Genomic DNA, 23,543 nt, shown 5'->3' with positions numbered 1-23,543 from the left:
AGAACTATTTAATCATTTTTGGCAAAAGCACTTTAGCCATCAGATGCTTTTGTGATTCAAAATGCTTTAAAACAATTGGTCTCTAGATGATATGGAGGCATTTACCCCACTTGGTATATACCATTGGATACAAGTTTCTGTATTGGTTAACAGCTTTAGGATGTTTACTGTAATAATAATTAAAAAAAAAACATTTTGTGTAACAGGTCACCATCTTTGCATTGTACCATTAGGACCCAAATATTGGAAAGATGCTTTTTATGGATTCTATCTTTTAATGCCTCAATCCAGCCTTAACAATTGCAGATTTTCTTGCACATAGTGACCCATTTATGCTACCAGTAATTGGAAAGAGGAAGCTAATGAAGAAGATCCTTTACTAGTGATTCTTGCAGGTTGATTATTAAGCTGATCCTTACTAATCCTTTTTATGGCATTTGTAGGTTTTTTTAATGGTTAACCTTAATTCTATTACTGCTTTTAAACTTGTGCACACATTCTTTATGCAATGACCACAAAGCTTTTCTTAAACTTGGTAAGGATGAAAATATGCAAAGCATAATGGAAAGGAAAGAGCATTCTATTGGGAAAACTTTTTAATTATATCAAATTAACTTGCAGAAGATGGAGGATACGAGAATGCAATATGTAGATCTATTATCAAGCATTGAATTTGTAGATTTTCAATTTTTCTATTTTCAAGTGTAAGTATTCCTAATCCCTTTCTTCTTCTTCTTCTTCTTCTTTTTTTTTTTTTTTTTTTTTTTTTTTTTTTTTATAACACTTTATAATGCCATTTTATTCAAGAAAAATCTAATTGAGTTTGTGGCTGGTGCAACTTTTCTTTTTTATTTCCTACTTAATTTAACCATTTGAATAATTGTATAATATATCTATCCAAAGTAGGATTTACTCTTTATGATATGTGCATAGGTTTATAACCAAAACATCTGTGATTACGAGAAGTTCTACACAATCCTTTGTGCTGAACACTACCCAAACGTAGTGCAGTGCAAAAGAAGAGGAAAGAGAACATCATTTTACACTAAACAAGTTGGGAAAGTTGACATTCATCATGCATCCTGCAATGGAACAGTTTATCTCTTTCCTCTATCATAGATTGTTTTATTAAAAAGATGAAAGCAACCTATTTGTTATGCAAACAAATGTGCAAGATAACATAGATTATATTGGTGATGAATAGTAGATTTAATTACAATTGAGTATTGTGCGAAATCATCACCATAGCATTTTTTTTATAGCCAAGTTATAATAGCAAAATAAATTTTTATTTTTTATTTTTTATTTAACTATCCCGTGCACCACACGGATTAGCAACTAGTTTATATTATTTACAAAGCTTTAACTCACTCCTTTTATTTATCCAATTTTTTCACAATCATTAAAGTATATATTCTATACACGCATCACAGAACATGTTAAAACGTGTGGCTGAAAGCCTGAAATACATGGACAATTTACAACAAAGAGGTATTGACCCAAACTTGCATTTAAGTTTGAGCTGGCTTTTCCCTGTTGCTTTGTTAGCTTTGAATCCCATTTCAATATAACCAATATTTTTTAGATTTTCTGGGTGAATGAGATGAACATGTTTTGTCGTGCCGAAGAAAGTGGTCCCTAGTCCAAACCTTAATCATATATAATAATAATAAAAAATCTGAGTAAAAAAATCAATGGAAATTGATTATAAAAACAAAAAAAACGCGAACACAAAAGTTCTAGGAAAGATAAATACTGCAAAATTGTTATTACTGTTACGTTCATCACCCTCGGAAGACTAAGATCGAGCTTTAAGTGCAAGCTCTCCCTTTCTTGATTACTTCTCTCATAAGTTTTTCCTTTATACTATAGTTGCACCTAGATGTAGACTGCGTACCAACCCTTTATATTGCTGAATATTATTAGTGGATTCTAGAAGCTGCAAGAGAAATATTTAAAGATGTTTTGCTCTTAAGGCTGGGATCGATGATAAGAAAAAGTAAGTGTGACATTGCAGTCTAAGTTTTACTACATTCATCACTGACTTTGTTGCTGAAAAACCGAGATTAATTAAAATAAGAATAATTACTAGTGTACACGTAGTACATATGAGTGTGAACTATGAATACACTAGAATGTGTGTCAAGGGACAGAGGTGTCTAAAGAAATTTCTTAAGGAGCGGTCATTAAAAAACTTTAAATGATACAAAATTTAATAAAATAGAACTTCATATATTAACAATAAAATTAAAAAAAAAAAAAACACACAAAAATATATAAAGTTTTAAAATTTTCTTCCACGAATTTTCTTATGCAAGTTACACACTATTCAAATTTTAGTTCAATAAAAATTTTTTTGACCATTTTCCTTTTGTTAAAAGGGACTAATATCTTGTTAAGGGGACCAAAATTTAATTTTGCTAGGCTAAAAAAATATAGTGTGATCAGCATTTTTTTAGGAAAGCAAATCTTAAAATTTATATTTTCTCTCTCTCTCTCTCTCTCTCTCCCTCTTTTTTTTTTTTTTTTTTTTTTGAGGGTCATCATGGTCCTATGACCACCCTAACTTTAATGTGAAGTCACCCTTAGTGTGTGTAATAGACACCACTCTTCAAACAATAAGTCAAAACAAAAATTTAATTCCATCATTTATGTGTGTATATATATATATATATATATTTTTTTTTTTTTTCATATTTTTGATATTTGATGTCTTTATCAGTGTTGATTCTACATGTATATATCAATGGCTTGCATGAAGATTCAAATTAATCTCATGCAATTTGGCGACCATCTCATACCATAATTGCCATGGATTAGGCAATCGGATTTATAAACTACAATTAAATTTTCACTTGCATTCCCAAACATTGCAATTCTCCAATCTCAGGATAAATCCATTTCCTCATAGCACCGTTGGACCAGTTTGCCGTCATTCATTTGGCAATACCCACGTATCGTTTACCCTAATATAATCATTGTAGAGACATCAGAAACATCAGCAACTTTCGAAATTATGCAGCCAGATGGATGTAAAATTAATCTATTATAAGCTATGAATTCGTTGACTCTTTCTCTGCAGAACCTTCATATAACTATATATGCCGGCCATGCATGCTGGATTTCCATCATCCAATGCCAATAGCCTCACTTAATTACTAGATAAACCTCGTTTAGTTAACAAGCTTGAAATTAATTTCCTATGAAAACAATGAAGGTTGATACTGAAATTATCTCACAGCAAACTATCAAACCAGCTTCTCCAACCCCGGGCCACCTCCGTCATTACACACTGTCTTTAATTGATCAGATTACACCTCAAATATTCATGCCATTTTGTGTCTTTTATCCACAAGATCGCCGTGCAAATCTCAGCAACTTAGAACGCTGTGACCGGATTAAGAAATCCTTATCGGAGGTCTTAATACTATTCTACCCGCTAGCAGGACGGGTTAAGTAAAATCTTTACATTGATTGCAATGATGAGGGCGTTCTCTATGCGGAATCGAAGGCCAATTGCCAACTTTCCGAATTCCTTGAGAATCCTATCCTAGCTGAGCTCGACAAATTCCTTCTGTAAGGTTGAATTTATTCAACCATCTAATTGGCTTTATTCCGTGCCAAATTTGCTTGTAATTCAGCATTTAGTAACCCTGTATTTAGGTGGGATTGTTGTAAGGGTAGTGAGTGAGATAGTGTGAAGATTGCTCAAGAGTGTGCAAGAAAACAGAGTGTCGCGGCTGGGACTCGCGACTGGACTCGCGGCTTCAACCCGCCAGAAGATGCACACGTGCCAAGCATGCTGGAAGATGAACAGTCATGCTAGCTGGAGCACTACAGGACAAAACAGGACAACTGGCCATACGGTTAACTCGCGACTGGAACTCGCGACTTAGTCAAGCCGCGAGGTCAAGCCGCGAGCCACCCCTGTTTTGGAAAAACCTGACGTTTCGCATTCCACTCCTCTTTAGTATAAATACCCTTTTAACCCACGATTGAAAGAGAGCTTCCAGAGAGAATTTTGAGAGAGAAACCCTAAAGAAAAACCAGATTGTTTTACCCACAATCTCTACCTTAGAGTCTCATCAAAATCCCTCACTCTCTTCCTCTCCATTGTCAAATCCTTGAGAGGCCATTATACCAAACCTGGTTCTCACCATTATCATCTCTGTGAGACAGTTGTTTGGAGTTCTGGGAAGCAGTTAGGAAGGAGCCAATCTTCATTGGTTGATGCTACGGTGTAGTAGCGGAATCCGGAAAGCTAGAAAAGAAAAAGGTTCGGCGCAACCTCGTTGGAGCAAGAAGCTTGGAGGGCTTAGGTGCACTGGGTAGATTAGGCTTGGAGGGTCTATTGCTGTCCTTGTATCCCAACTGTATTTTCTAGTGGATTGATTACCGCTTGGAGGGCGGCGGAGAGGTTTTTCGCCGAGGTCTTCGGTTTCCTCTTCGATAACACATCTGGTGTTATCTCTGTGTTTGCATCTTCCTTCCTCTCTATCTCTGCCTTTATATTATCTGCTGTGGTTTATTTTGTTATGGCTTAGATAGTTGTTTAACCAATTCCATATTATAGCATATGTTAAGTTTCCGCACACTAGTTGTTTGACATATTGCTTGTGTTGGTTAAGTTGGTTTTTGGGGGTCTAAACGTTCAAAAGTGTTTTTGTACACGTTTTTGAACTTTCAATTGGTATCAGAGCGGGTACACTTGTTGTGGTTTAAATACCTAAGTGTGATCCTTGACCCCTTGTGTTTATTTGCCATGGATTGTGCTTTGTATGACTCTTTGCATGATTTGGTTGGTGATGAATGTAACATGCCACGTGTTTGTGAAAATGCCTCTATGAGTGTTAATCCTCATAAGTGTGATGACATGTTATTTGAATCTATGGGTGTTGTTGACAAACTCTTCAAGAAAAATGCTAAGAAGTTTCAAAAGAATTTGAGCAAGTTATTTTGTGAAAAAGATGATTTGATTGCTAAGCTCAATGAATCCAACAAATTGGTTGAGGAATATAAAAAACTTGCTGAAATTTCTCTTGAAAAGCTGAAAGAGTTTGAATGTTTGAATATGGACTTGGATGCTAAACTAGTTTTGTCTAACGAACTTGTTGATGATCTTAAATGTGAAAATGAATCTCTTAAGATGCATGCCAAGTGTTTGATTGCTGAACCTATTGTTAAAAAGGATGATAATGTTTGTTGCAATCATGTTGTGGTACCCGATTTTGTGCCTAGTGTGTGTTCTACCTTAAAGGACAAATCGGTGTACATTCCTCCACATAAAAGAAATCAAAAGGTGGAGAGAAAGGCTGTTAAGTCAAAGCCTTCGTTTAGGTCTCAACCTAAGGCTTTGGATGGATCTAAGTTTGTTCCAACTTGCCACCATTGTGGTGTGATTGGTCATATAAGACCTCAATGTCATAAGTTGAAGAGGGAACAAAACCATGTTGCTAGACCCATTCCCAAAAAGCCTAGTGGACCTAAACACATTATTTGCCACCATTGTGGTGCCTTTGGTCATCTAAGACCTCATTGCTCTAAGTTTCAAGCTCTTAAGAGAATCAAAAGAAAAGAGAAACTTGAGCTTTTTGGAAGTTGTGCTAAAAAGAGTAAACTGGAATTGAATGAAAATAGCATGTTGTTAAAGAAAATGTTTAATGCTCTTAACTCCTTGACTATGTGCATCTCCGGTTCTCAGTCTTCCAACCCTCGTCTCGCTTCTCTTGAGACACTCATTCCAAACAATCGTTCCGTTTGGATGAGGAAGGGTTCCTATGGTTGAGCTTTTGCTCTTTTGGTCCTTGATCTAATTCTTTCGATCTTTGTAGGACCCTTCATGCATTAAATGTCATATCTTCATGCATTTTGTGCATCTTGCATTTATTTGTATGCATTGTTTCGTTTTTGATCTTACTTTTATGTTTCTATTTTGTGTGAGTAAAAATCCAAAACCACATAAAAAGTGAAAAATTCAAAAAGTTTGATCGTATTTGTTTGAGCACATATCACATGTGAGTTTGGCCTTGTACCTTTGTACAAATGGCTTTGTGCATTTTCGAGCTTAGCTTGTTATTTTTGCACTTATATCTTTGTGGGAAAAATCTTGACATCTTTGTGTGATTGTTGTAAATCGATCTTCAAGCTTGTCATGTATGATTTGTCAATAGTCATGGTGGTTTTGATACATGCGTAGACTTGTACTTATATCTCTTCCCACTCTTTTATTTTTATTGCTTAAAGAGCTCAATAAATGTAAATCTCAAAATGAAAAGAGATAATGAGCTGCAAAAGCCGTCGAACATACTAGTATTCGACTAGGAAAAAGGGAAAGCGACTTATATGAAAATGTATGATGCCCAAAAAGCCAAAGGCTTGTTCATCAAATTGAAATATCAAAAATTTCAGGCATCAATCTCAAAAATGAGATGTATTGCTCAAAATGAGTTGTATTGATTCAAAATGATCAAATGATATGAATTATAAGAAGCCAAATGAAAAGCTTCAATCTTATGTAATCATTTTCTTGTGGGAGGTCATATATGTTCACTTCTATAATTGAGATATACCACTTGACTTAGTACTAGTTGTGTATGACTTGATTGAATTGATCATTGAAGCTTCATTCTAGACTAAGGACTATTCCACATTTGATACACACACATAACACACTTGCCTTATGTTCAATGAATGTCTTATTCATTTGTTAGATTGTACTTGTCTAAATGTGATGTGTGTGTGCTCAATCATATATGGTTCAATCCAAAAAGATTTTTGATCATTTTATATGTTTTTGGAAGTGATTTTTATCACTCTTTGAGTTTATGTTTAGTGCTTACTTTGTTTTTCAATGTTTAAACATGTTCTGGTTTGAAAAACAAGTGTCAGATTTTTTGGCCACTCATTTTGGCTACTTGCGTGAGCTGCCAGTTTTGGCTGGTCGGTTTGGCGGCTTGCAAGCCGCGAGTCTAAGCCGCGAGTTCAGACAGAGAGGTTTCGCGGCTCACTCGCGACTTGGCTCGCGACTCGCCAGTCGCGAGTCGCCCAGAATCAGCTTTTTAAAGAGCTTTTTCGTGGGAAACTTGTTTTAAACCTCTCCCATCCTCTCTAAAACCCCTCTTTCAATATTTTTACATCAAAACCCAACCAATTTGAATGGTTTTTCAATCCATTAACATCTCTAAGGTAATTATAAACTCTTTTCATTGATTTTGATCCTTAGATTATGTTTTGGAGAGTTTTGTGCTCTTGGTTGGGATTTTTATCATAGGGGTTGGGAAAACTTAATTTTTGTCAAATTTTTTTCATGGGATTGGTTTATTCTGTTGATTTGCATTGGATGTTGGCCCCTTGTGGCAATTAGAACATGTATTAAGGGTGAATTTCATGATGTTCATGCATTGTTTCACATTATTGTTCATAGTGTGCATGCTAGGTGTTTGATAAAATGTCTCTTAGGCATTTTCTCACTTGTTTGGACTCCGATGAGTACCAAACTTTGGGGTTTCTCATGTTTCCTCATTAGGAACATGTTTGGTTCATTGGTTGTGTATTTAACACACCTTGCCCCACATGTGCATTTTTCTTGCATTGGTCATGCATTGCACTTAGCCACCTCTTGCACACACCTTTGCTACCCTTGTCATGCATTGGTCTTGACCTTGCTGTTTCATCCTAGCTTGTCATGTCTACCTTATGCTTTGTCGCATGTTACTTTGTCTTAGGTTTGAGCTTCATTTTCTCATTCATCTCACATCCCTCATGCATCATTATCATTGTTCATTACTTCTTCTCTTGCCCTCGTTTCTTCTTGACCCTTTGTCTATTCCTGACAAAAAGGGGGAGAGTATACTCTAGAGAATGTTTCGGAGTATTTTGTCATTTCTATATGACTCTTGTACACATCCTTAGAGGGAGAAATTCTATTTCTCATGCACATTTGTAGGGGGAGAGATATTCCATAGGGGAGATGCATATACCAAGGGGGAGAAGACATTGTGTTAACTAGAAAACCTTGTTCTATTTGTTTTCTTGTTGGCTTTATGGTGCTTTGAGTTATGCTTTGTTGTTCTCATTGCATCATGTTTGTGCTTTGGACATGCATATATCCCTATGCTATTATGCTTCATTGAATGCATGTTCAGATGATCATTTGCTTTGCTATGTGATCATTATAGCCATTTCTATACTTGTTATATTATACTTGTCATTTATTACTTGCTTTACCTTGAGGGTCTAATGTGTTTTGTGCAAGTGTTTCAGGGTACAAGTATATATATGTTCCAAGTGCATCACAGCTTCTCATCACTTTGAAGGGGAGAAATTTTAAGCACTTTTAGTTTATATTGTTTAAGTTTTTATTCAATATAATGTGTTTGTACCCATATGCTTATGTAAGCTTTTAGGGTTATTGTTTTATGCATAGTTTGTAGGCTTTATGGTATGTACCATGCTTAAGTGCAGCCTTTATGCTATGTTGAAATCAGTACCTTAATCTAAATGTTCTACATTTTGGTTTATGTACTGTCACTCTTGTGCCCTTGTAGGATTGTTCCTAGATGCATATGCCTTGTGTGCTATGCATTGGTTGAGTGTTGTACATACAAGTGTCTTGCCTTGTGCTTGTTAACTTGTATGTCCTTGTGTTCATTCCAAGTGTGAATGAACACTGTGATCACTACCTTGTGGTGTTCACTTGGTTGATCAAGCCATGGTTTGTTTATTAACTCCATCTTATGCTTGATCTCATTTTGCCTGTTTCATATGCATTTATAATTTTCTGCTTACAATGATCATGGTGTATTGTTGTGTTTCAGGAGTTTATGTTCATATGATTCAAGTGCTTCACAGCTTCTAGAGTTAGGTGTGAGTGAGTTTTGATCAACTGTTCCCAACTCACATGTTAAGTCTAGAGTCTGTTTTAGGGTTTTGTCACGGAATAGCCAAAGGGGGAGATTGTAAGGTTGAATTTATTCAACCATCTAATTGGCTTTATTCCGTGCCAAATTTGCTTGTAATTCAGCATTTAGTAACGCTGTATTTAGGTGGGATTGTTGTAAGGGTAGTGAGTGAGATAGTGTGAAGATTGCTCAAGAGTGTGCAAGAAAACAGAGTGTCGCGGCTGGGACTCGCGACTGGACTCGCGGCTTCAACCCGCCAGAAGATGCACACGTGCCAAGCATGCTGGAAGATGAACAGTCATGCTAGCTGGAGCACTACAGGACAAAACAGGACAACTGGCCATACGGTTAACTCGCGACTGGAACTCGCGACTTAGTCAAGCCGCGAGGTCAAGCCGCGAGCCACCCCTGTTTTGGAAAAACCTGACGTTTCGCATTCCACTCCTCTTTAGTATAAATACCCTTTTAACCCACGATTGAAAGAGAGCTTCCAGAGAGAATTTTGAGAGAGAAACCCTAAAGAAAAACCAGATTGTTTTACCCACAATCTCTACCTTAGAGTCTCATCAAAATCCCTCACTCTCTTCCTCTCCATTGTCAAATCCTTGAGAGGCCATTATACCAAACCTGGTTCTCACCATTATCATCTCTGTGAGACAGTCGTTTGGAGTTCTGGGAAGCAGTTAGGAAGGAGCCAATCTTCATTGGTTGATGCTACGGTGTAGTAGCGGAATCCGGAAAGCTAGAAAAGAAAAAGGTTCGGCGCAACTTCGTTGGAGCAAGAAGCTTGGAGGGCTTAGGTGCACTGGGTAGATTAGGCTTGGAGGGTCTATTGCTGTCCTTGTATCCCAACTGTATTTTCTAGTGAATTGATTACCGCTTGGAGGGCGGCGGAGAGGTTTTTCGCCGAGGTCTTCGGTTTCCTCTTCGATAACACATCTGGTGTTATCTCTGTGTTTGCATCTTCCTTCCTCTCTATCTCTGCCTTTATATTATCTGCTGTGGTTTATTTTGTTATGGCTTAGATAGTTGTTTAACCAATTCCATATTATAGCATATGTTAAGTTTCCGCACACTAGTTGTTTGACATATTGCTTGTGTTGGTTAAGTTGGTTTTTGGGGGTCTAAACGTTCAAAAGTGTTTTTGTACACGTTTTTGAACTTTCACCTTCCATATGAACTGGTTGATGTGAATGAACTAGCTTTAGCCATACAAGTAATCATCTTCAACTGTGGGGGGATGGTGATTGGTTTGATCTTCAATCACAAAGTTTCGGATGCTTGTTCATTCTTCTTCTTTCTTAACAGTTGGGCTGCTATTGCTCGCGGTATTAGTGATATACAGATACCACGATTCGAATTTGCCACGTTATTCCCACCTGAAACTTCACCTATATTTGTTCCAACAAGGAGAAAGCACAAAATTGTGATAAAGAGATTTGTCATTGATGCATCTTCCATAGTGGCTCTTCGAGCCAAATACAGCACAGATAACAACAGCATTGCAAACCCACGTCCCACTCATGTGGAGGCGTTATCAGCTTTCATATGGAGTCGCTACCATGATACAATACAACCAGAACAAGACCCCAATAAGATTTACGCAGTATTTCATGCAGCGTACCTACGTAAAAGGTTGGATCCTCCACTATCAGAGCAATATTTTGGAAACATGAGCCTGTCCACAGCCTCTGTAGTCTCATGGGACAGTGAGATAGGGTTTGACAGTATTATCATTCCCGCAAGAGATGCCTTATTGAAAGTTGACAAGAACTATGTGAAAGAATTCCAAGAGAATGGTAGGCAGATGAAGTTTTTGAAAGAGAACATGGAGAAAATTGAAAAAAGGAGAGGGTGTCACCTTGGCCTTCACTAGTCTGTGTAGGTTTCCTGTATATGAAGCGGATTTTGGGTGGGGAAAGCCTGTATGGGTAGGCTCAGCTAAATTGTTTAACAAGAACGTAGTTACTTTCTTGGATACCAAATCAGGAAATGGAATAGAGGCATGGATTAACTTGGAGGAGGAAGAGATGGCTAAATTTGAAGTAGACAAGGAGCTCTTATTGTATGTTTCATCTGCAAAAGTTGATGTGTGACAGACTTGGATGGATAATCGCAATCACAGCCAAAATGGGCTTATTTCCTCAAATTTATCTTTCATTCTGTAAGGTTGAATTTATTCAACCATCTAATTGGCTTTATTCCGTGCCAAATTTGCTTGTAATTCAGCATTTAGTAACCCTGTATTTAGGTGGGTTTGTTGTAAGGGTAGTGAGTGAGATAGAGTGAAGTTTGCTCAAGAGTGTGCAAGAAAACAGAGACTCGCGGCTGGGACTCGCGGGTGGACTCGCGGCTGCAAGCCGCCAGAAGCTGCACACGTGCCAAGCATGCTGGAAGATGAATAGTCATGCTAGCTGGAGCACTACAGGACAAAATAGGACAACTGGTCATACGGTTAACTCGCGACTGGATCTCGCGACTTGGTCAAGCCGCGAGGTCAAGCCGCGAGCCACCCCTGTTTTGCCAAAACCTGACGTTTCACATTCCTCTCCCACTCCAGTATAAATACCCCTTTAACCCACGATTGAAAGAGAGCTTCCAGAGAGAATTTTGAGAGAGAAACCCTAAAGAAAAACCAGATTGCTTCACCCACAATCTATACCTTAGAGTCTCTTCAAATTCCCTTACTCTCTTCCTCTCCATTGTCAAATCCTTGAGAGGCATTATACCAAACCTGGTTCTCACCATCATCATCTCTGTGAGACAGTCGTTTGGAGTTCTGGGAAGCAGTTAGGAAGGAGCCAATCTTCATTGGTTGATGCTACGGTCTAGTAGCGGAATCCGGGAAGCTAGAAAAGAAAAAGGTTCGGCGCAACCTCGTTGGAGCAAGAAGCTTGGAGGGCTTAGGTGCACTGGGTAGATTAGGCTTGGAGGGTCTATTGCTGTTCTTGTATCCCAACTGTATTTTCTAGTGGATTGATTACCGCTTGGAGGGCGGCGGAGAGGTTTTTCGCCGAGGACTTCGGTTTCCTCTTCGATAACACATCGCGTGTTGTCTTTGTGTTTGCATCTTCCTTCCTCTCTATCTTTGTCTTTATTTTATCTGCTGTGGTTTTATTTTGTTATGGCTTAGATAGTTGTTTAACCAATTTCATATTATAGCATGTGTTAAGTTTCCGCACACTAGTTGTTTGACATATTGCTTGAGTTGGTTAAGTTGTTTTTGGGGGTCTAAACGTTCAAAGGTGTTTTGTACACGTTTTTGAACTTTGAATTGGTATCAGAGCGGGTACACTGCTGTTGGTTTCATTACCATTGTGTGATCCTTGACTCCCTTTTGAGATGGATAGGTCTCAATCCCTAAATGCACCTCCATATTTTGATGGTAGTAATTATCCTTTTTGGAAGGTTCGTATGAGAGCTTTTCTGTGTTCTATTGATGAATCTGTTTGGGATGCTGTTGAGATTGGTTGGACCAAACCTGAGGCAGCCAAATCCACATGGGATAAGGCAGCACTTGCTGCATCTAATGCTAACAGTAAAGCACTCAATGCTATTTTCTGTGGTGTTTCTCCAGATGAATTTCACAGGATTTCTCATATTACCATTGCCAAAGAAGCATGGGAGATTCTGGAAACCACTTATGAAGGCACGAAGAAAGTGAAAGACACCAAATTACAAATGCTGACCACTCGGTTTGAGGAGCTTAAAATGAGTGAGGATGAGTCTTTTGACTCTTTCTATGGGAAGCTAAATGAGGTGGTTGTCAGTAAGTTTAACTTGGGGGAGAAAACGGAGGACTCAAAGATTGTAAGGAAGATCCTTCGATCATTGCCGGAAAGTTTTCGTGCTAAAGTGACAGCCATTGAAGAGAGCAAGGATCTTGACGACATCAAAGTACAGGAGCTGGTTGATTCTCTGCAGACTTATGAGATGTCGTTGCCAAATCAATGGAAGAGTAAATCCCTTGCTCTAAAGACTATTAATGAGAAGGTGGAAGATCAAGACTCATCGGGAGAAGATGTGGTTGACAAAGATGTAGCCTACCTTGTCAAAAATTTCAGAAAGTTTTTGAAATTCAAAAATAATGGCAAATTTGATGATAAAAGAAAATTCCAAAGTTCTGGAAGGGAGAAGAGGGATTTCAAAAAGAAAGATGGAAAAGAATCCCAACCCACACAAGGTGTCACTTGTTTTGAATGTAACGGGCATGGACACTTTAAGAGGAATGTCCGAATTATTTGAAATCGAAAGGCAAGGTGTATGCCACGACCTTGAGTGACTCAGATTCGTCTGACTCAGAATCTGAAGAGAGCTGTGATGGAGAAGGGAACTATTCAGCTTTCATGACTATTGCTCATGTTGAGTCTTCGGATGAGTTGAATCTGCTTGTACGAGACCTTGGAGAACATAGTAATGATGAGTCACTAGGAATTGTTGAAGAATCAGAAGCTGAAGAAGATGAAAGCACAGCAAATCTTCAAGAGAATTATAACTTACTCTTGGAGAAGTCGGGTGAATATACAAGGGTGGCCAAGGCTGCTGTGAGAAAAATGAAGAAGGCTGAGGAGGACTACAAAAGTCTCCTAATTCGATATAAGGAGGCGAAATGTGAGATAGAAACACTGAATGGTGAGTTGTCCGAAACTTACACTAAAGTGAGATTTCTTGAGAATGAGGTTGTGCAAGCAAATGCTAAAATAGAGAGGGTCACCACCAAGAAGCTAGATGATGTTATATCATCTCAAAAGAGCTTTTCAGACAAATCTGGACTGGGATATACCGGAGGAAGTAGTTCATCTGGAAATGTCACTAAAGAAGTGAAGTTTGTAAAGGCCAAAGATCCAGTTGTAGCTGACCTTACTGGTGTGAAGCTCGAGGTGGAGGAGAAGAAGAATGTGGTGGACCAACGGATGCTGAATCATCGTAATCAGTCTGTGGGCAGGTCTGAATCTCGTGCCAAGTCACGTCCACGACCACAAAGAGGTCCTAGAGGAACGTATGTGTGCCATTATTGCGGACTTCAAGGGCACACTCGACCAAATTGCCAAAAGCTGAGAGCAAAGAACAGTGCAACTCCTCAAAGGTCAGGAGGACCCAGAAATGATAGAAGAATTTGGGCAGGTGATCAATCTAGAGGTCAAAATGGAGATCCCGGAATGATGAACGTGATAAAGATGATTGGTGCATTCACCAACTGCTTGGAAAGCTTCTCACGAAGGTTTGAAAGCCCTAACTCCCGTACCCAATCCTATAAGGAAATCACCCCAAACGCAAGTGACGTGCGGGTGAATAAGGGTACTCATGCATAAGCATTACAACATGTCCATGCATTAATACTTCCTATGCTTTGCGACAATGCTTGTTTGATTTGTTTTGCTGTTTTTGATGTTGGTTGTTTGCTTGTTTTCTTGTGAATATTTCTTAATTTTGTTTTATCAATCTTTTTGTTTCATGTGTCAAAAATCCAAAAATCACATAAAAATTAGAAAATCAAAAAGCTTGATTGACTTTGTTGAGTTTTGTCTCAACACTTGTTTTGCCTTGTACCTTTGTGCTAATGGCTTTGTGCATTTTCGAGCATTGCTTGTTTTCATGCACTCATATCACTGTGGGAAAAATCTTGAAATCTATGTGATTGTTGTAAATAAATCTTCAAACTTGTCATGAATGATTAGTGAATGGTTATGTTGATCTTGAGACATGCATAGACTTGTGTCTATATATCTTCCCACTTTTTATTTTTGTTTTGCTAAAAAGAGCTCACCAAATGTAAATCTCCAAATGAAAAGAGATATTGAGCTGCAAAAGCCTGTCGCACATTCTAGTATTTGACTAGGAAAAAGGGTAAGCGACCTTATATTAAAAGTGAATGTTCATTCAAAAAAGGCCAAAGGCCTGTTCTTCAAAGAGAAATGTTATATATCCCTCTCACAATGAGAGATGATTGCCTCAAAAGATCAAAAAAAATCAAATGTTATGATTGAAAGTGGAGTCAAATGAAAAGCTCCAAGTTGTGATTATCAAATTGTGTGGGAGGTCATATATACATATTTCTATAATTGAGATGGGTCACATGATCTAGTGCTAATTGTGTATGCCTTGGTTGAATTGATCATTGAAGCTTCACATTAGACAAAGGACTATCTCATTGTTGATATCCACACACAACACACAAGTTTATGTTCAATAAATGCCATATTCATTTGTGTGATTGTACTTGATAAAATGTGTTTTCACATGCTCAATCTTTGTTAATTCAAGCACAAAAAGATTTTTGAGTGTTTTAGGTGTTTTTGGAAAGTATTTTGTTTGAAAAATCTGAAAATTTCAAAAATATTGTTTTGCCCTGTTTTGGCGGCTCAGTCGCGGGTATGTCAAGTCGCGAGCCTCAGTCGCATCTTCGCTGGTCATTTTTGGCGACTTGTTCACGAGTGGAAGGTCTAGTCACGAGGTTCACTCAGAGATTTTCGCGGCTCAGCTCGCGACTCACTCGCGGGTAGACCTTCCAGTCGCGAAAAACACTTAGAAAAATTTTGCAACTTTTTGTCCTTCAGTGTTTTGGCGGCTTGATCTGGCGACTTTTTGGCGACTCGTTCCAGTCGCGAAAATCGCGTGTTTTGCAGAAACAGGAGCAGTTTTTAAACCTCTTTCAGTTTTCCCTCGAACTTTTGTAACTGTTCATCTTCTCTTTAAATTGTTTTTTTTTTTCCTTCCAAACACTTCGTGAATCCATTTTTCGAACCTCATTGGTGCTTCATTTCTTATCCAAATCATCAAGAAAAGGTATGGGTTTTGATTTCTCAATCTCATTTTCTTTTTCCTGCATATTTCTGTTACTGTTTGGACTGGTATTGTATTTGTTATACTTATCTCTTTGTGTAATGGGTATGGAGTGTCGTGTTTGATATTGTTCTCACCTGTTTTCATGCTGAGCAGTCACAATGTGTTTTTCATTGTTCTGATTTTTGCCTATTATTGAATCTGAGAATTTTTTTCTGACATGGGTTTGGTGTCTATTTGACTTACTCATTACACTTGCTTGAGTATTGTTGTTGGTGTTTGGTTTTGGTCACGGAGTTGTTTTGGTAACATAATGTATGTCTCTCAACCACGTGCTCCAGTGTGGATGCTTGGTTTCTTCATGTTGAAATATTTTCCCCTTGTTCATGTCTCTGTTGGAGTGAATTATGTTATCTGCTCTATATGTTCAAATGCTGTATCTAATTGCATATCATGGTCATGTTAACCTGTCTCAATGACAGTTTTGTCAGTTGTGTTGTCTATCTATGTCTTGGTGCACTTTCACCAAGTTTGATGCACGTATTAGTTTGTGCTTCTGTGTTTTGTTGGAAGTTTTGATTGGGTCTGCACTATCTTCAGTTTGTGTTTATATATTGAAATATTGTTTACACTGAATCCTGTTGACAATCATCTTGTGGGGTATTGTTGTTTGGTTCTTTTCTGTTGGCCTGTTCTCTTGCAGATGTCTCGTCGATCTTCCAGGGGTAAAGACATTGTTGCTGACGAACCAGCAACACCAGTTGCTAAAAGGACTCGTTTATCATCTCAGGCATCTCAAGATCCAAATGAGGATAGGTTCAGACTTCTGCTTAACTCACACGCCTACTCAAATGTGTTTGACAAGTCAACCACTATAGTGGAACGGGTGGTAGAGTTCAACACTTTAGGGACCACTTTCATCCCTCGAATCTTTGAGAATCGAGATTGGGCAAACTTGTTCGGGAACTTTGATGATCCAATGGATGAGTTGGTCAAAGAATGCTTCTCCAATGCAACTGATCTTGGACCTCAACTCATTTTCTGGGTCAGAGGAACAGAGTTTAGTGTTACCCCAGACTCCATCGCAGATCTTCTCAGCATCACCAGACCTCAGAATGTGAATTTAACTCCTTATGATGAACGAAATCCAGAGGTTGGAGAAATTTTACAAATCCTAGGACACGATCATGAAGTATCCAGTGCAGGAACATCCATCAGCACCGCAAAGTTTGCACCTGAGCTGACCACACTGAAGTTGATCATGTTCACCAATCTCTACCCACTGTCCAACACTACATTCATCAATCTTGGGAGAGCTCTATTTCTGTGTGACCTCATTACAGGAGCACCCATTGATATATGTGCTCACATCTACTACACCTTGAGGAAGACCGCGTGTCGATCTGCAGCTCGAGGAATTATTCCATTTTGCAGTCTCGTCATGAAGCTCATTCTTCGTGCAGGCATTCTTCCTCCTGCAGATGGTAAAATGTTGACTCGTCAACGTCCCATTTCCTTGTTCACTCTTCAAGCGAGCAGAAGTCACTCCTCTAAATCACCAAGAAGTGCTCACATCTCTCCGGTAACTCCATCTGCCCCTGACTCAGAGACACCTGCACATACCACATCTGCATCACGTGATATTCCTGAAGTTTCACCGGCTGGTATTCCGCAAGCACAAACTGCTCCTCATATTGACAGAGTCGGCAGTGTACTTGAGCATATTCAGAAACGCGTTGATGAGCTTGTGGCACTTCTCTACTCCACAAACAACCATGTCCAAATGCGCCTCGAGACTATGGAGAATCAGCTAGATGAGATTCAACGAAAGTTGGACGAGAGTCTTTAGCTATTCGTGACAAAAAGGGGGAGAGCATTCAGTAAGGGGGAGAAAAGTTCAAAGGGAAGTGTGCATAGTGATAGGGGGAGTACACACATACTTTTGTCATACTTTTGTTTTTAGTCTTATCTTCTAAACTTATGGTTTTAGGTTTATGTTTGTTGGGTACTTTTAGTGTTTTTATGGTTTTGATACACTGTGTTTTGGTGTATAGATGTTCCTAACTCTTAACTTATACTCTTGGTTTAAACTTTAATATATTTTGATGATGTTATTCAGGATGTTATTGGTTTGTACCCATGTGCTTTTGTAAGCTTTTAGGGTTAATGTTTTATGCATAGGTTTGTAGGCTTTATGGTATGTACCTTGCTTAGTGCAGCCTTTATGCTATGTTGAAATCAGTACTTTAATCTAAATGTTATGCATTTTGGGTTATGTACTGTCACTCTTGTGCCCTTGTAGGATTGTTCCTAGATGCATATGCCTTGTGTGTTATGCATTGGTTGAGTGTTGAGCATACAAGTGTCTTGCCTTGTGCTTGTTAACTTGTATGTCCTTGTGTTCATTCCAAGTGTGAATGAGCACTGTGATCACTACCTTGTGGTGTTCACTTGGTTGATCAAGCCATGGTTTGTTTATTAACTCCATCTTTGCTTGATCACATTTTGCCTGTTTCATATGCATTTATAATTTTCTGCTTACAATGATCATGGTGTATTGTTGTGTTTCAGGAGTATTATGTTCATATGATTCAAGTGCTTCACAGCTTCTAGAGTTAGGTGTGAGTGAGTTTTGTTCAACTGTTCCCAACTCACATGTTAAGTCTAGAGTCTGTTTTAGGGTTTTGTCACGGAATAGCCAAAGGGGGAGATTGTAAGGTTGAATTTATTCAACCATCTAATTGGCTTTATTCCGTGCTAAATTTGCTTGTAATTCAGCATTTAGTAACCCTGTATTTAGGTGGGTTTGTTGTAAGGGTAGTGAGTGAGATAGAGTGAAGTTTGCTCAAGAGTGTGCAAGAAAACAGAGACTCGCGGCTGGGACTCGCGGGTGGACTCGCGGCTGCAAGCCGCCAGAAGCTGCACACGTGCCAAGCATGCTGGAAGATGAACAGTCATGCTAGCTGGAGCACTACAGGACAAAACAGGACAACTGGCCATACGGTTAACTCGCGACTGGATCTCGCGACTTGGTCAAGCCGTGAGGTCAAGCCGCGAGCCACCCCTGTTTTGTCAAAACCTGACGTTTCACATTCCTCTCCCACTCCAGTATAAATACCCCTTTAACCCACGATTGAAAGAGAGCTTCCAGAGAGAATTTTGAGAGAGAAACCCTAAAGAAAAACCAGATTGCTTCACCCACAATCTATACCTTAGAGTCTCTTCAAATTCCCTTACTCTCTTCCTCTCCATTGTCAAATCCTTGAGAGGCATTATACCAAACCTGGTTCTCACCATCATCATCTCTGTGAGACAGTCGTTTGGAGTTCTGGGAAGCAGTTAGGAAGGAGCCAATCTTCATTGGTTGATGCTACGATCTAGTAGCGGAATCCGGGAAGCTAGAAAAGAAAAAGGTTCGGCGCAACCTCGTTGGAGCAAGAAGCTTGGAGGGCTTAGGTGCACTGGGTAGATTAGGCTTGGAGGGTCTATTGCTGTCCTTGTATCCCAACTGTATTTTCTAGTGGATTGATTACCGCTTGGAGGGCGGCGGAGAGGTTTTTCGCCGAGGACTTCGGTTTCCTCTTCGATAACACATCGCGTGTTGTCTTTGTGTTTGCATCTTCCTTCCTCTCTATCTTTGTCTTTATTTTATCTGCTGTGGTTTTATTTTGTTATGGCTTAGATAGTTGTTTAACCAATTTCATATTATAGGATGTGTTAAGTTTCCGCACACTAGTTGTTTGACATATTGCTTGAGTTGGTTAAGTTGTTTTTGGGGGTCTAAACGTTCAAAGGTGTTTTGTACACGTTTTTGAACTTTCACATTCATATCATGAAATTGTAGTAACATGGTCTTTTGAAGTATTATACTTACAGTTTCAAATCCTTGTACTTTGATTGAAATTAATCTCGAATTTTAATATACTATACATGCTCTACACAAAATATACATGAGATTTGTTGTTATAATGTTGATACATAAGCTTTTAAAAACTAATATATGAGCTAGTTATTATTGATACACAGGAGCATAATATTAGCTTATGTGTCAGCAATGTTGGTGACATTTGTCCTTTATTTAATGTGTCCAAGTGTCTTTTATTTGTCAATTTTATTTGAAATAATTATTTATACAGTCTTATTAGTAATTGTTAAACTCTATCATATGCAAATTGATAGATATAAAGAATACTTTTTATTATTATTATTATTATATAATAAAGAAATTCTATTCTAATCTAATTTAAGTGTATATGTGTGTAAAACTTCTTCCTAAAAACTAGAACCTCAACTCTTACCCCACATACTCCATAAGTACTTATACTTGTGGAGTGACCATCGTACCAAGAGTGTGCGGCGGTATATAAAGAATACTTAAGACGTTATCTTTTGTCTTATTTTCGTTCATTTATTGTAAGAATTAAATTCTTTTGTATTGTGTTCATTGTAAATATTAATGAGGAATGAAAAAAAGACAATAGATTGTGTTTTGATACCGAAAATTGTTTTTAAGTATATCTTCTTTTGAATTGAGTAATTAATCCTTGTTAGGTTCTAAGAATTTAGGAACTAAATTTATTAGAACTTTATTTTGTATATGTTGGCAAACCATGATCAAAACAATGAGTTTAGGTTTAGGCTTGCTCAAAGTTTGTTAAGTGTAAGTTTGAGTTAAGTGTTTTGCAGGAATTTACTGTGCAAAACTACAAGGCTCAATCGATCAAAAGTATGGCTCGATCGATCAAAACATGTAGTTCTAGAATTCTGCAAAAAAGTTTCAAACGTAGCCCGAGCCCAATAAACATGTAGAGTTAAGTGTTTTACTCCTAATATAAAAGGAAAAACCCTAACCACGTTTTAGATGTCTCTGAATTGTTGTGTGTTTACTCTTGTATGAGATGTAAGAGGTGTTTACCTTAAAACACACAAAAAGCTCTACCAATATCAAGATTTGCAATCAAGATTTAGTGGTGGTTCAATTGCTGCATAAAGAACCTTCAAAGAACAACAAAACCTTTGAGAAGTGTCTCAAAGTCACAAGTAGGAGAATTTGTGTTGTAGCAGATTCAAGAAAGAAGTAGTCCATGGATTCGGAGTTAGCATGTGGTCGTAGTAGTAAGTTTTCTACTCGAGATGGCATTAGGATGTTAGTGGTCTAAGTCCTTTTGTGAAACTTCAATTCTTTCATTGTGGATCTATTTTTATCTTAAGGATAGCTAGGTCAAATCCTCCCCAGGTTTTTTACCGGTTTGGTTTTCAGTTCTTTGTGTTCTTTATATTTTCCACTTTATGTTTATTTGTGTTTAACCTAATCTTGAATAACAATCTTGTTAATCAATTTAGTTTAATATTAGATTAAACATATTGTGACAAGGGGTCTAAAAACCTAACAATCCTATTAAACAATCGTGTTACTTGGTTGTGTTGAGTGGTATCCGCTACCTTTGTTGAATGGCATTCCTAACTTTTAACTTGGTTGATCTTTTCACTTAACCATCCCAGGTGGTGTATGGACCAAAACTAACCTAAGTCCTTTATGGTGTGGGCATGTTGTTCATTTTACCACATAGACCGGCTAAGGGATACATCCATTCACAATTGGCATGATATTGTTCTCCCTAGAATGTAGTTTCTTGGCCCTATGGGCAGCAGCCTCATTCATACCCTCAAGGTTTTGTCTCTCCCTCCATGGGCAATTGCCCCCTTGACTTCCTCAAATATTCTCTAATACTAGTACTATATTGTGGTAAATGACTATTTGCCCCCTATGACATAGAGAATTTTTAGTCAAAAACCTTTTGCTTATATGCATTAGCTTGTCAATTCACACATTTTCACACTACAATTCTGCACCAAGTAGTTGTTTTATTAAATAATAGGTTCCTTCTAATAATAGTGAAAAGTGATATATTCACAACATTTTTATAATACTTTCACAACATTTTTATAATACTTTCACAACAAATTATAAATGGTAAGTTATTACTGGTTCTAATTTGAACCTATCATATTTTTTTACCCACCAATAACAAATTGTAATATGCTAATACTTAGGATTTATTGTGAAAGTTTTATGAAAATGTCATGGGTATAGCATTTCATAATAATAATAATACCAATTGTAGTGTACATACTTTTGCACCATTACTTTTCTGAAGAATCTAAAATCAAACCCTATTTTTATGTACTTATTGTAGTGCCTTTGCCAGCTTGCTACCTATAATTGTTGTTAGGGGCATGTGTTTTGGAATTGTCAAGCCATGCAAAATTATGTGTCTTTTGTTGAGTTTTAATGTGTCTTAAAGTTTTAATTGAAGTCCAAGTTGAAGACGCAAAGTTTGCTCAAGAAAATCTCAAGAAAAACATATTTTCTGCACTTTTTTAGTATGTACCTCGATAGCAGTCTTGATACTACCTTGATACCTCTTGATAGAAGCTTGAAACCTGCTACCTCCTAGACACAAGCTCAACACCTCCTTGATCTATCAAGCTTCGCAGATCAGCAAAAATCAGCAATGCAAAAAAACCTATTACTTATTCGTTTAAAGCTCGAATTGAGATATGTTTGAACCGGTATTTAAAAAACATTATAAGCCATCTATTAGAAGGATTTTTAGAGAGAGAAACACTCTATTTATGTGGCTAGGGCCTTGTAACCAAGTTTTCTCTATTTCACTATACCAAAGAGTTTCAAAGTAAATCTGAAGATTCCATTGATGAAGAAGCTAAAGTCATAGCAACCACTACAGACTTGCTACTGTGAAAAAAACCTTCAAGAGGTTCTTGAAGTCAATTGGAGGTTCCAATTGTGATTGTGGGTGGAACGTTCGTATACTAGAGAGTCTAGAGGTTTTGAAGCGGTAGAAGGTTTCTACTGTAAGTTCATCTATTGGATTTGTAGAGTCTAGGTGTCACTCCCCAAATTCCAAAGGGTCCAAAGCATGAGAAAGACATCTTAAAAGTACTTGCAATTCAATCCAAATAAATCATATCAATTACTAACATCAAGAAATATCTTAATGATTCCATTAAATATACTCCCAAAGTATGTCAGAGCTCTATGCAATGATTACAAGGATCATTGGCCATAAAATAATGGAGGTCTGAATAATTAATTACATATCATCAGTTTGTCCCATCAATGGGAATAAAGTCACAACCACTATAATATACAAAAGAATGAGTCAAGCCTACTCTAAGATGGACATCATCTAATATCTCCATCACAAAATTTCATCCTCCATTAGTAGTTAGTCTAACTACTGTTTGCCACCAAAAAATTTTCTCAAAATGATCATTGCCTACTTTGAAATTTTTTGTAAAATAATATGATGAGACAGAGCACAGTAAATAGCATAATTAATAGTGGTGGGGGAAATGCAAGTTTCATAATGATGAGCAATTTACAAAACGTGTTATAATATGGGAATTTCCATTAGGATAATGCAAATCCATTTTTCTTAATAAATTTACAAGAATGATTAAAATAATATAGCACCAAGCTTTCTCAAAATATTTCAACATGAAACTACATACTATTTATTGTGAGCTATCAAAACACCCTTTTAAAACCTGAAAATCCAACCCAAGGCCACATGACAAGCCACCATAATGATGTTAGGTATGCCATAAAGACATCAAGTTATGTCACGAAGATATTAGTTATGCCACGAAGACATCAATTATGCCACAAAGACATCAATCTGCCACAAAGACGAGGTGCCAAGATACCAATGTTACCAAGACTACGATATCTGGTTGGATAATCACATGTCACAGCCCAAGGGTAAAAACATGAAGAGGTCACAGTTTACATGAAATCAAAACACAGTTCAATTTTGAGTAGTTTCACAAAAACCT

The 23,543-nt window shown here is 37.7% G+C and overlaps 1 pseudogene; it reads left to right on the top strand.

The window, feature by feature from the left end:
- Nucleotides 1-3,032: 3,032 nt before the first annotated feature.
- LOC126719748 (stemmadenine O-acetyltransferase-like) lies at nt 3,033-10,996 on the top strand (annotated as a pseudogene).
- Nucleotides 10,997-23,543: the final 12,547 nt, after the last annotated feature.

This window comes from Quercus robur, chromosome 3 (assembly GCF_932294415.1).
Source record: "Quercus robur chromosome 3, dhQueRobu3.1, whole genome shotgun sequence".
In the NCBI taxonomy this organism is placed as follows: domain Eukaryota; kingdom Viridiplantae; phylum Streptophyta; class Magnoliopsida; order Fagales; family Fagaceae; genus Quercus; species Quercus robur.
The sequence above is the reverse complement of the archived record's forward strand: the minus strand, read 5'-3'. Positions and strand labels throughout refer to the sequence as shown.